The following is a 12,994-nucleotide window of genomic DNA, read 5'->3' as shown; positions in this document are numbered from 1 at the left end:
TTCCTTAAAAAATACTCCAAGAATCACATGTGTGACTTTTTAAAATTTTGCAATCAACTTAATGTCTTTGTGTATATTGGAAATATCCAAATAGGATACTTATTTTTTTGTGTTCTTACATCTTTATGTACTGTGGACCCCCTCATACAGTACAGAACTGAAAAGTAAACACTTCAGGGATTTTGAACAGATCACCTGTGGTTCCTATAAAAGAAAAAAATCACAACAACACTGGTGGGTAATTCACTGGCCCTTCCAGGTCTCTTATGGCTGGTGAAGGTGACCCAGCAAGGGCTCCTGATGCTGATGTGCATTGGGACAGCTGATGTCCATAGGGTCAGCTACTCACACAGTCCCAGCTTCACTGGGAATCACTCCAACAGCAGAGTTTCCCTCCACTCCCTGAATGGTGTAGCTGATGCTTTGAGGCTCTCAGATGTTGGAAGACATGTGCCCTGCCAGGTTAGAGATACTGACAGCTGTACTTCCTGCATATGGTACTGCCACCCATCTGTCACAAGCCTTCAAGCTTTTACTGGCTGGGAAGAGTGATTAGTGTTTCCTGAGGAAAAAATTCTGATCAGAAGTGTGAAGGAGTTATAGACCTTTACCCGTGCACCTAGAAGCAGATATGTAGCATTACTTACCTCAGAGGGACACGGCAGTCCAAGAGGCAAAACAGGAGGCTGAGCTGTGGCTGTCTTCTCTGTGGATGTGCCCACGGGGACTTTTGAGCTTCCTGAAGGAACATGGTGGTAACAGTAAGGTAAATGCCCTTCCAAAGGCAATCTCCCTCATTATTCATTCTTTATTTCCCCTGTGTTTTCTAACCTGGATTAGGGTTAGTCTGTGCCATTTTGAGTACCTTAAATTTACATCTGTCCTTTCCCTAGGGATGAACTATGGAACTTGAGTGATAAGTCACCCTCCCATTCTTAACTCCCCATAATGTTATTATTGATAATTGTTTCTACTGAAGGAGAATCATTAGGTAGGATCATGCCCAGTTGTGTTCACAGTTGTACTAAACATAGAGGAAGATACAGAAATATTTCACAAAATACTACAGCCCTATATAAGGTGTGTATGTGGTGTGGTAATTAGATTTACTGTCCTCTTGGTGGCAGAATGAAGTCTGTAAAAATAGCATACTGAGAAACCAGGGGATCATAGTAATTTGTGTCAATTTTACCTTCTGATCGATTTGAAAAGCATTTATTACAAAGATAAATGGCAGAAGAAAAAATGCTGCCCCGGGAGGAGTTCGGATATATACTGATTGCAAACAGCTCTGCACATTCATTACACATCGAATGGCTCCTCCTAGTGAAACCCTGCAGAAACACTTGTGGACTGATTTTCCTCCCTTCCAGTATTTCCATCACATCCTGAACTGCAGTTACTTAAGGGATAGAGCAGCAGGGGGACGCTGGGACATTGTGGGAGAGGGTTAAGGGAGTACTATTGAATTATTTGCAGTTTTACTTCATAAAGAAAATTCTGCCTTCAGATGCCTGTGTTTGGCTGCTGCTGGTTTCTGTGGCTTCCTTGCATGTACGTGTTTGCCAGCTACCAACTGGACTTTCATAAATCAAATAACTGTCTCAAGGAAATTCAGAGAGAAAGCATAAGCTGCTAGAGTTTGAGCTTACAAGACAGTTGTCATCTGTTATACAATATAAATCCCCTTTCATACTTTTGGTAGCTCCTATGCTCTCTGGAACACACAGCAGGTGAAATTTAAGGCAAAACTTGGCCCTACAGTTTCTAAAATACTGCATTTTGCATTCATACAGAGAAAAATAAATCTTTTATCTGAGTTACTTAATTTATTTATCATTATATTTGGATATTTCATTTTGGTAGTAAATATAATTTTTGCAGTTCTACCAGTTTTACTGTAATGATAACTTCATGCTTTATTCATAAATATATGTCAACATCAAAAATAGAAAATAAGGTCATAGTGAGACAAGAATCTTCATTGTCAATAATGTTAAAATGGAAGGAAACAACAAAAGGATTTGGTAGAAATATTAAGAATTCACAACTTAAAATTTCTGCAACTTTTCATCTGGAAAAATTTGAAATCTTGAGTTAATTACATCAGAAGGAAAAAGTTTCACGTCTGAAAGGAAGTTATTAATATGAGCTTTAAAATGCTCCCCCAAAGTCTGTAGGAGGCATTTTCCTACTATGTATTTGTAGGGAAAAAATCATCCTCCAAGGCACATCCTTAATAAGCTTCCTCATGGTTTGCTCAGTCCTCTTTTATGTGCTGTGCTTCATTCCATCAGGTATTTGGGGGCAAAGGAAAAGAAGATATTTGGAATGGAAAGGTGCTGCAATTTAGAAGAAAATGGGCAGAATTCCTTACACACAAGATACTGCTTATAGCAAAATTTACTCCTGTCCTGAAGCTGGGAGAAGCCTCTGTGACTAGCTCTCGCCAGTATCCTAAATCTGATGGCATATCTTTCCACAGCTAGTAAGCTCGAAGCTGCAAAAAAGCAAAAGGGCTGCAGACACAATGCTCACACAGTAAAAACCTAAAGCTGATGTCGCTCCCACTGGGAGGGAATACTTTGCAGTGGCACAGAGATCAGGACTACACCAATTATATATTAATGTTTCAGGAACATTGATAGAAATAATTGATAAATTAAAACCTGGACTAGAGTTGACCCTGAGGACATCCCTGCATCCTTGTCTGACTTTGAGTCTCATCACTGCTATTTCACTGTATTACTTGTGATGGATGCAAAGCTCCAATTGATGAACAGTTGTTCTTCCCTTACAAATAGGCATAAATGTTATGGAAATCCTACTGGTTATTTCTCAGCCTTCTTGAAATTACTCTCTAAACACAGCTGCCTCACAGTCATGGTAAACATTCTTCACAAAGGCCAGTTTGCTCTACAGGCCCCAAGGAATGTGACAGCTTGATACCTGGATAAGCCTGGGCTCAGTTTCTGTTTCTACAGAAAAGCTGGAGTCTCCAGTGGATGTTGGTAAACAAACCCTGGAGCCATTATGTGTTAGAGATCATAAGCTGTTACTCAGCGCCTTGCAATATGGAGTTGGAAGTGACCTAAATGAACAAGAATAAAAAGTCAGAAAAGTATTTTAGAAATACCTGAGATGAGTCACTGCACACAGAGCAAGCTGGTACTGAGGTGCTGTGCTCAGTTATGCAGCTGTTAACCCATGGCTTGACTTGGTCACCATGCACCAGGCTGAAGTACTCGTACAAGTATTGTAGCTGCTGGTAGGCACAAAACCTCTTCCTCAATGCCCATAAATGTCCAGAACATATATGTTGAGCAGGAACAGAAGGAAGGGTAATAGCAGGGAGAGTGGGAGGGATTGCAATCCACTCCTGTTATCAAATATAGGGACTTGTCTAGAAGTAATTTTAATCTTTGGTCTCCGAAAGCAGAGGCTAGGTAGATTCATGTTAGAAGCAGCATGCACAAAAGTCAATACTAATATCCATTAGATAAGTGTATTTAAAAGGTTTTAGTTCTCCATTGCATTGAAGGGTTTGTCTTCCCAGAAGTTCAATACTAGAAAGGATATTTTGTAGCTCAAGGTCTTAAAGCAAACACCTGGTAAAATTCAAACTGTTGAGGAGCCAGATCTCTCTGAATTTGCTGGTGCTTTCTGGGAGCTTGTGTTTGTTATTGTGGTAGGAAGGCCATGCAGGGAGTGCTGGAAAGGACACAGGTAAAAAGCTATTGTTGCTGTTGTAGGACTAATTCCATCTTCTTGAGTAAGACTGAGTGAAAATCACTGATCAATAAGATACTACTTGCTCTGGTACATGATGGTAGAAATAAGCCCAGAAAGAACATACCTGGAAACCTGGGCTTGACTGCGCTAGTGTAATGCACCATGCATGAAATGCCAGGCCTGCCAATGCCAGACATCTGCACTCACTTGGCAGTGCAGGGAGGGCTGCCTTCTGCCAACAGCTGGGCACAGCAGATCACCTTCTTGGCTTTAACAAACTAGTTTGTCTGAGAGGACTTCTTCTTTCCACGCACTGTGATCAACTTGAAGGGACGGTTGCCCCACGGATCAGCAGAAAGGTTTTCAGGTTTGCATCTTTGCAGGGAGACAAATGTGACCTGAAGAAGGAGCAGAAAAAAAACAGAGATTTCTTAAGTGCTTCACAAGGTGATTCACTGGGTCTCAGGAAGGACTACAGGACTTCCACAGTATTGAAGTGCTGGTAAAGTAAAAATGGGCTTCAAGAAGAGAGACTAGCATTAGCAAAGGAGCCCTTGTTTTGGTTGTAAGTGATCTCATTCAAGTGCAATATTGATACCAGAGAAAGAGGGAAATCAGAAAGTTAAAACTATAATTCTGGGACTGGCAGAGGGAAGAATGAAAAAAGAGAAACCTGCTGTCAGTGAGAGCTAACCTGGTCCTTGGGAGTGTATCAGTCTTGTTTCCTTAGGTCTTGTGTTACAGCAAATAAGGGAATCATCACCACCACTATCAACACAGTATTTGCCTTCTTTCAAGCAGATGGCACCATACACCAGATGAATAAGGCTTGAATCTGTCTCTAACAACTTACTAATTATTCTCAAATGTTGTCCGATTGACTCCAGCAGTCAAGGGAGTTATAAACAATGTCCTTAGCCTAGTATTACCTCCATGGTCAGAGGGGAGATAGGACAGGAGTGAGTGAGCAAGAGCTCTCTGGTATATGAATACTCCCTGCATTACAATGCCTGCAGCCTTACCATGACCCACCAGAAAGTCACAGTGTCATTCTCTGACACTGCAATGTCCCATCCTAAATGATGCAGATGAATTTAATCACAAAAAGGCCTAAAATACTTTCCAAGGGAAAAAAACATTTTCTGTCAGTGAAATTAAAGTGGAAAATTCCCAGCACAGTTAAGCCCAGGGACTTTCCTCCATCCCAGCTATTCACCAAGCAAGAGTTATTCCAACCACAGCTCAGAGCAATCTGAGAGCAGCTAATGAGATGCTTCTCAATTTTAAATGTGAAGCCGCACTTTAAGAGAATGGCTGGCAGACAGAAGGGGGAACACGACAGCTGTGGCTGAGGGAGTTATAAGGATCCGGTGCTGCTGCAGCCACCTCGAGACAATGGGATCACCCTTCGTCCCAGCTCTGGGCGGGGCCCAGAGACTGCCTGGTGGCCAAAAGCTTCCAGCATCATGGTTTGGATGGCGCAGGCACACTGACCGTAATTCAGTGCCTGGAGAAGGAGCTTCCATTACCTGTTTCCTTCTCCCCTAGGGGTGCTTCTTTCCCAAGACATGTGAAAAAACCCCATGGCAGCTGGGGGTCACACCTCCTGTCCAGGACGGCTGAGAGGCATCGAGGTCCGACCCTGAGCTTCTTCTGACATCTTCTGTGTCAGAGGAGCACACAGGATGTTTTGAAGGTGGTGACTGCTCCCAGACAGATTGCTGATAAACAGGAAGAGACAAGTATTGCTATAAATCGCTAATCACTCCCAGTATCAGCCTTGCATGAAAATAAAACTAGCTTTCCCTAAGGAGCAAAAATGTAGTGCTTTTGCCTCCCCTTCCTGCAAATTCAGAGCCCCGAAGGGTGCGGGCAGAGCCATTTCCTCTCGCAGATCACATTTTCCTACCGTGCAATGTGTAGAAATATTCTAGAAGAAGCACAATAGCCTCTCCGGGCATGCAACACCTCGGCAAACCGGCGGAGCGGAGTTTTCCCTCCAGCCGGCGGGAGCCGCGCTGCGGAGCTGGGAGGGCGCCCCGCAGCCGGGCCCGGCAGCCACCGCCCACTCCTGCAAGGACTGCAGGCTCTTGACGGGAGAAGTGTCACTCTCCAGACTCGAGAAAATATGTTTCTCTCTCCCTCTCTGCCAGCATTATCGTACCCACACCCCTTTGCCATCCACCTCAAAAATTCAAGGCGAGGTGGAAAAAACAGGCAGAAGTGCCTGCGTTTGCTACGTTTGCTTCTGACGCCAGAAGGGATTTAGGGATATTACCGGCAGCTTATTTAGAGAGTCCAAAACCACACCAAGAGCAAAACAAACGAACAGGAAAAAGCACGTTGGGTTTAAGTGCACAGTCGGCCAGCATCAGTCCGGGAACCGGGGTAAAGGCTGCTGTGGCTATTCCAACAAATTCCCGGGAAAGGAACCACGTCCCTCTCTCAGAAAAACGTCCCGGTTCGTGTAAAACACAACTAATGCTGGAAACACACACATACAAACATACACGTGTATTTATACACACATCTCTCTCTCACTTTCTCTCTCTCTCTCTCTCTCTCTCTCTCTCTGTCTCTCTTATTTATATACGGCACTTTTTATGGACAGTGCAATGGGAAAGGGCTGTAGCACGCCGATCTCCTTACCGCCGGGAAAGAAAGCGGGGACATTTCCCGGCCCGGAGGCTCTCTCTGCTCCCCAGCAGCCGGGGCTAGGGAGTCTCTTCTCTCGCCGAGCCGAGCTACGCACAGCACTCGCACTATGGTGCGTGGTGCCAAGGCAGAACGGTCCCGATACCTCACCCCCGCTGCTCCTCTCTTTCCGAGGGGTGCTCCAGCTGGAGGTGAGGTATGGTGTGGGCAACGTGAGACTATCCAGTGTACAGCTTTCCTTTCAAAAAGCTGACTTCCCCGAAGTGATAAACCCCCCCAGCGATCGCGGATTTTACCCCGTTCACAGCCGACACTGCTTCACTGCGTCCCCTTCCTCCGGGTCCGGGTCGCAAAGAGCAGGGGCCACGTCCCGCGGGGGCCGGGTATGGCCCCGGGAATGGGAGAAGGGAAAAAGCCGCTGTGAAAGCACAGGGGCACGGGGACAGGCTCACACAGTTTTCATGTGGTCGTCTTGAGCTGGCGTTGGGAGGGCGTCACCTGGGGAGGTTGGAAAACGATGTTCTTGCGGGGGAGAGACCGTGCGGTCCTTCCGTGTCACGGCGGGCGGACACACCGCCGGGCCCTTGGGGCAAGCACTGTTCATCCCCCGCTCTCGGCCTTTCCACGCCGATCCACAAATCATCCAGATTTACGGAGCCCAGAGCCTGTAAATTCCTTTCTCCACTTCCAATGAATTTGCACGTCCTTACACATGTCCTTAACCCAACGAGTGGGAGCTTGCAAGCATAGAGCCAGGCACATACACCTAAAGAAGATGAAATTCAGTGTGCACCTGCACATTCAACGAAAATACAAACCGGGCAGTACGAGTACAAAAACTATATCTGACTTTTTAAAACAAAACATTCCTGAAAGACAAACTAAAAATAATTTTTATCATTTAAATTACATATTCCCAATGTAATTTCACCTTTTTCATGCCCTCTTTCACACTTTTTTTCTCCAGAGAATGTTCAGATTTGTTTGCAAATGAGAAACTGCATTTTATGCATGTAGGCATAGAAATGCTGAAGGTAATAGGCAGAGAAATTTTAAACTTGAACAAAACATCCACAATTTTTTGAAAGACAGTTGTGCAGTTATTAATATAGGAAGCTGGTCGTGATAGCAGTTTTTGTACTTTCTACGTTGCTGTAACAGTGCAAATACAAAATTATTGTAAGTTTGCAACACCAATACATTAATAATTCAACTGCAATGGTTTTATTATTTTAATTAATTTTTCCATTCAAACATTGCAATTATTTAGCTTTGCAACTACATTTAGCAGGAGTGGGATTTATAATGCATAAATTACTTTATTTTCATAGTCACAATTTATTAGTGGAAGGTATAGATTAAAAACTGCAAGGTAGAAAAAGTACTTTATTAAAATTTTATGGAAGCCCCCATCTTAATCCCAAATTGTGTGCATGCAAAGAACAAACTCTTCAAATGTGCAGAACAACTGGATGCTATTTGGGTTGGTTTTTTTTTTTTTTTTTTTTTTTTTTTTTTTTTTTTCCCTAAGTGACATTTTATCTTATTCTAAGCGGAGGGTGTTTGTACATATGTGAAGAGGGAGATAGAAACCATGTGGCTCATACCGTGATATCCAGAGACTAAGAGGCTGTTCACAGAACTCTGGATGAAGTAAGAGAGACATAGGACAAATATCTGCATGTTTTGACAATCAAGCTGGGATGAATTTCCCAAACTGCTGAGTGTTTTTGAGTTCATAGATATGGCAACTAATAAATGAATCTACACCCAGGCCCCACCTCGGCCACTCCATGCTGCCCCTGTGAAGTGACTGGCAGCAGGTCTTTGCAGGTAAAGGGTCACTAGCTTGAGTTAGGCCTTGGTTCCACTCTTGATCTGGGAAGCCAAGAGAAATTCGGTAGACGTTGCACGGACCTGGGGGGGAGCTTCCAGCTCGGCCTCCTGCCGAGGACACTTGTGCTTTCCCTGATATAGTGTAAGCATCGACCTTTACCACGGAGAGAAGCCCTGGTCCAGGGCGGTGGAAAGTCGCCATGCAGCATCCCCAGCAGAGCTACACGGGGTCCTTCACAGCATTTATTCTTGGACCTCTTGCCAGCAAACTGTCTCTGGAGGCGTTCGCATCACCCTTTTCTCCATCACTATGTCTCCTACAAGCATTTAGGTCACAAGTGTGTAGGTCTCCTACAAGCAGCAGGAAAAGCCCACGCTTCCCACAGCCCTTCTGTTTCCCTCCCTCGTTGCTGAACACTTTCTGCCTTATTAGGTGCTCAGAGATTAAGTAAAACGCCCGAAGACAAACGTTCCACACGGGGATATTTAAAATCTCATCCCTGGTGAGGAGGAAAATTGTCAAGAGAAACACTAGGGCACTGGTGGGGGCAAGTGGTCAGCAGCAGGGCCTGTGACATGGTCCCTGTGCCAGGGCCAAGTCGGTGACACTGGGGTCTCCCGATGGAGCCTGAGCCGCGGCTGAGAGCGAGCAGCCCCTGAGGAGTGTGGAGATGCCCACAGCTGCTGAGACTCTGCTTCGGTGCTCAGCACAGCGCTGTACGCAGCCAAACTCCCTCACCTTCCCTCCGGCTTCACGGCCGAAAGCAATCCCAGAGCAGCGCGTGTGGATTGGCTTCTTGCACACCGGGTGAAAGAACATATGGACCGTAAAAGCCGTACTCGACTCCCCAGCTTGGGAATTCCCCCCATCGGGACTCAGTTGCCAGGAGCGGGGAGCTTCTGCAGCCCAGGCTCTGGTCCTGCTGCACCTTTTTCCTAGGCAGTAGCCGGGATTTGGGTTTGGAACAGCTGCAGGAAGGGACAAGAGATCGACGCGATTTGCCGGGCTGCTGGCTGCGGGCCGCCCGTCTTCCTCATCCTCTGGGCTTCACGCGTCCCTCGGTTCTGGATGGAGGTCCTGGCAGGGAGAGACCTTGTCGGACACCTACAGCTTCAGGGACAAAGACATCAGCGTGTACAAAAAAAGGGGTATATGGGCAGAATCGGAGCACGGCGGGGGAGCAGAAATGCCCCTCACCAGCGCGACTGGCGCCGCATCGTCCCTGGGTTACTCGTTATCGCTGCATTTGGCAGAAAACTCATGGAGAAGTCGTTCTGAAATGTCATTTTCTGACTCTGCCAGAATCCCGAAGGGAAAAAATTCCTCCGCGCCGAAGGGCATCTGCCCTTTCCGGAAGGCGAGTCCCATTTAGGCAGGCAGTGGAGAGGGGCAGCATTCTTCTTGAAGCAGCGTTCTTCTCCAAAGGGAAAAAAAAAAAAAAAAAAAAAAGTATTTCCAGCACTATTCTGTATTAACTATTGCGGCGCCTCAACTTTGCAAATGAACTGGGTGGAGGGGTATTAATAGTGATTAAAATGCTGTTCATACTACACTGCAGCTGCAGAAGAGAACCGTTTTGCAAACGAAACCTAGGCAGCGAAAACCGGCCCCCTTGCCCTGCTAGCCCGGGCGCAGCGGCTGTTCGGCGGCCGCGGGCTGTTCTGGCTCGTCCCGCCGGGCTGCCGGGCCCTCCTGCCCCTGGGCGGTGCCGCCGAGGGGCTGCTGGCGGAGGAGCGGCGGCGCGGGCTGCTGGGGATAATTGCAATATGGCACTTGCGTGGTTTGCAGCAGCAGTGGTGGGATAACACTTTAATGTCCACGCGTGGTGTAAGCGAGTAGACCTCGACCCCGGATCCGCCATGTAAAAAAATTACTGAATTTCATCGCAAAAGCTTTGAGCCGTAGAGGAAGAAACTTCCGTTAACTTTATTAAACTCTGTAACAGATAGTGAACTCCGTGTCCGGTTATGTCTTTGCTATTTCATGTCTCAAATAATGTGTTTTCACGCGCATCAATAATGCGACACCTCTGGGGTCGACGGTGAGGTCCCCCGAGGACCCACGCAAGGCAGGAGGGGATGGGACAGGGAGTAAGGGCAGCTCGGCTCTCTTCTCTCGTATCATTTTGTTGTTGTTGTTTTTGTTGGAGGGTGTGTGTGTAGGGGGTTGTTCCCGTTTTATTATCTCAACGAAAGAAAATCCCCAGGGTGGTAATGACGGAGTTTTCTACAGGCAGTAAAACATTAAAATGGACACAAACCTTTCAGCATAGACAAAAAAGCTAGTTTCTCTTCTCTTCTCTTCTTTCTCTTCTCTTCTCTTCTCTTCTCTTCTCTTCTCTTCTCTTCTCTTCTCTTCTCTTCTCTTCTCTTCTCTTCTCTTCTCTTCTCTTCTCTTCTCTTCTCTTCTCTTCTCTTCTCTTCTCTTCTCTTCTCTTCTCTTCTCTTCTCTTCATCAGTGAAACCCCAAATACCTCGGTCTTTTGTGAATATGCAATGCAGGGGAAGACATGGTTTTGAAGGAAAACTCAGCCCTTCTTCACCCAGACGGACAGTTGTGTTCTGTGTTCTGCATGACACAGATGTTCCTACCTGCAGAAGAACCACAGGTCATCTTAGAGGTCCAGAACCACAGGGCATCTCAGACGTCCAGAGCAGCAGCCTAATGCATAGGATGAAGATACCCGTGTACACATTTTTGGACAAAGTGTTTTTGTACAAGCAAAGCTGTAGGAACTGGAAACCCTTAAAGATAAAGAATCGAGGAAAAGAAAAGATGCACTTCCAAGCCCAGTCAGGAAGTATCGTCACCGGTCTAAGATCCCAATAACAAATATTTACGGGATAGGGTTAACCCGAGGGAAAGGATTAGTGAACACAGATTCAAACAAGAAATCTTCCTCCCAGCGAAGCCGTCTCCTTGCCGGTGCTCGCCGTCCCTCTCCCCAGCCCCCCGGACCCCTTCGGCCTCGTTCCGTGGGACTGCACGGCCGCAGCGAAGGAAACCCTCCCTGGCAGCCAAGGCCTCCTCCACCAAAGAGACGAGGGAGGAGATCATTATAAGACATTCGTCATTATAAATCGTCAAGCGAAGTAGTGCCGTCAAGCGAAGTGTACAGGGGAGGTCCCCAGAGCCGCGCTTAGCTTACAGCTGCTTTTCGTAACAGCACGAATGCCAGGGATAAACCGGCATTGATTAAAGTCGCCGTGCAGGAGAATTCCTAAATTCCCCGTGTCCTTAGGTGTGCTGGGCTCTGTCGGCACAAGCGGGAGCTGGCAGCCGGCCGCCCACGCTGTGCCTGGCCCCCTCCCCGGCACCGAGCGGGACATCACCAGCGACACCCGAAACGCTTCTTGGTGTAAGCGACGGTGCTGCCCCTCACCTTTGCTGGCTGCGTCTCCCGGGTTCCCGCGGGAAGGGCTCCGTCACTCCCACTGCCGTGGCACAGAGAAACCTGCATCAATCAGTGCTCAAAAACGAAAGTCACGAGGAAAAACAACGCTTTCGAAGTCAGACTTGCTGCTGTGCGTCCAGGAATACGACAGAGCTACCAGGACTCTCAAACGCGGAATTCTGGTTACTTGAAAGAAGCTCGAAAATGCAATTATTCCTGTAGGTGGCACTGGTACTAGATGTTGCAGAAGCGGAGGCAGAAATGGGGAAAATTGCCTAGGAATTCCCAGTTGGTTACTATAATTTAAGGCAGAACAATAGAGTTGTTTATTTTATTTACTCTAAATTCATATAACATGTGACAAATGAAAACTCGATTTCTTTATTAGAACAAGTTATGCTTATAGAATCTAGCCCTCTGTAGCTTAATGGTCTGGTCCAAGAGAATTGTCTATTCCCCTATATGTCATTAAACAAATCCTAGTGCAAATAGAAATTAACTCAACGCTGCTCATTCAAGTCAAATACTTGCACCAGGAAAGCCCTAATGAGACACTGTCTGGTTTCCAGAAGGGTTGCTAAGTACGATTGGCGGCAAAGTTATTAAATCTGTCCAAGCAGCTAACACATCATTAAGACACCCCACCTAACTCTCCCGACCTCAACCTGAATATTCAAGAGAGGGTGAAAGGCATATGACAGTGGCACCGATGCCATAGACCAGGTGGAACTCCCCACGCCGGGGAGAGGAACTGGGCCAGCCCCAGGTCTCGGCAGCGGCGGGAGGCGTGGAAGGGTTTTGCCGGGGAAACTTGGTCCGCGGGGACTTCCTTAACCCCCGGCCTTTCTCCCGGTTTAGCACTGCTGCATTTATTTCACCTGTTCACCCGTCTCCAGCGTGTTCCAGTGAAGTACACGCACATGCCTTCACTGCAGAGAGTCTGTACGGACCCGAGACGGCGGGCTCAACCCTGACAGTTTAACAGGGTCTGTCGGTCTCCTCCTTTCTCCTGAGAATAGGTCAGATGCCCGTACTCACTCTCCACGAGTCCTCTGAGTTTCTACAGACCCTGTCCTTCTCCCACCAGGCCGGGGACGGCTCCCCGCGGTGTCGTAGGGACTGAGAGCCCCGGCCGGGCCAGGGAACCAGCCAGCCGGGGGACCAGCCGGCTCCGAGCGGCGGGAGAAGCTGCTCGAGAACGAGCGGGGGGCTCCGGCCCAAGCCCCGACACAGCCCGACACCGAGTGGGCATTTCTGACCACTGAAGCTGAGCTTCCTTGCTTCTGCACGCCAGGGAATAGAGCTTTGCAAGAGGTTGCGTCCTTATCCCAAAAGCAGGACACCTAAAAGCCCTGTGTCTCAATTTCTTGCTATGT

The sequence above is a fragment of the Lonchura striata genome, chromosome 6 (genome assembly GCF_046129695.1).
Source record: "Lonchura striata isolate bLonStr1 chromosome 6, bLonStr1.mat, whole genome shotgun sequence".
Classification (NCBI taxonomy): domain Eukaryota; kingdom Metazoa; phylum Chordata; class Aves; order Passeriformes; family Estrildidae; genus Lonchura; species Lonchura striata.
Note: the sequence above shows the minus strand (reverse complement) of the source record.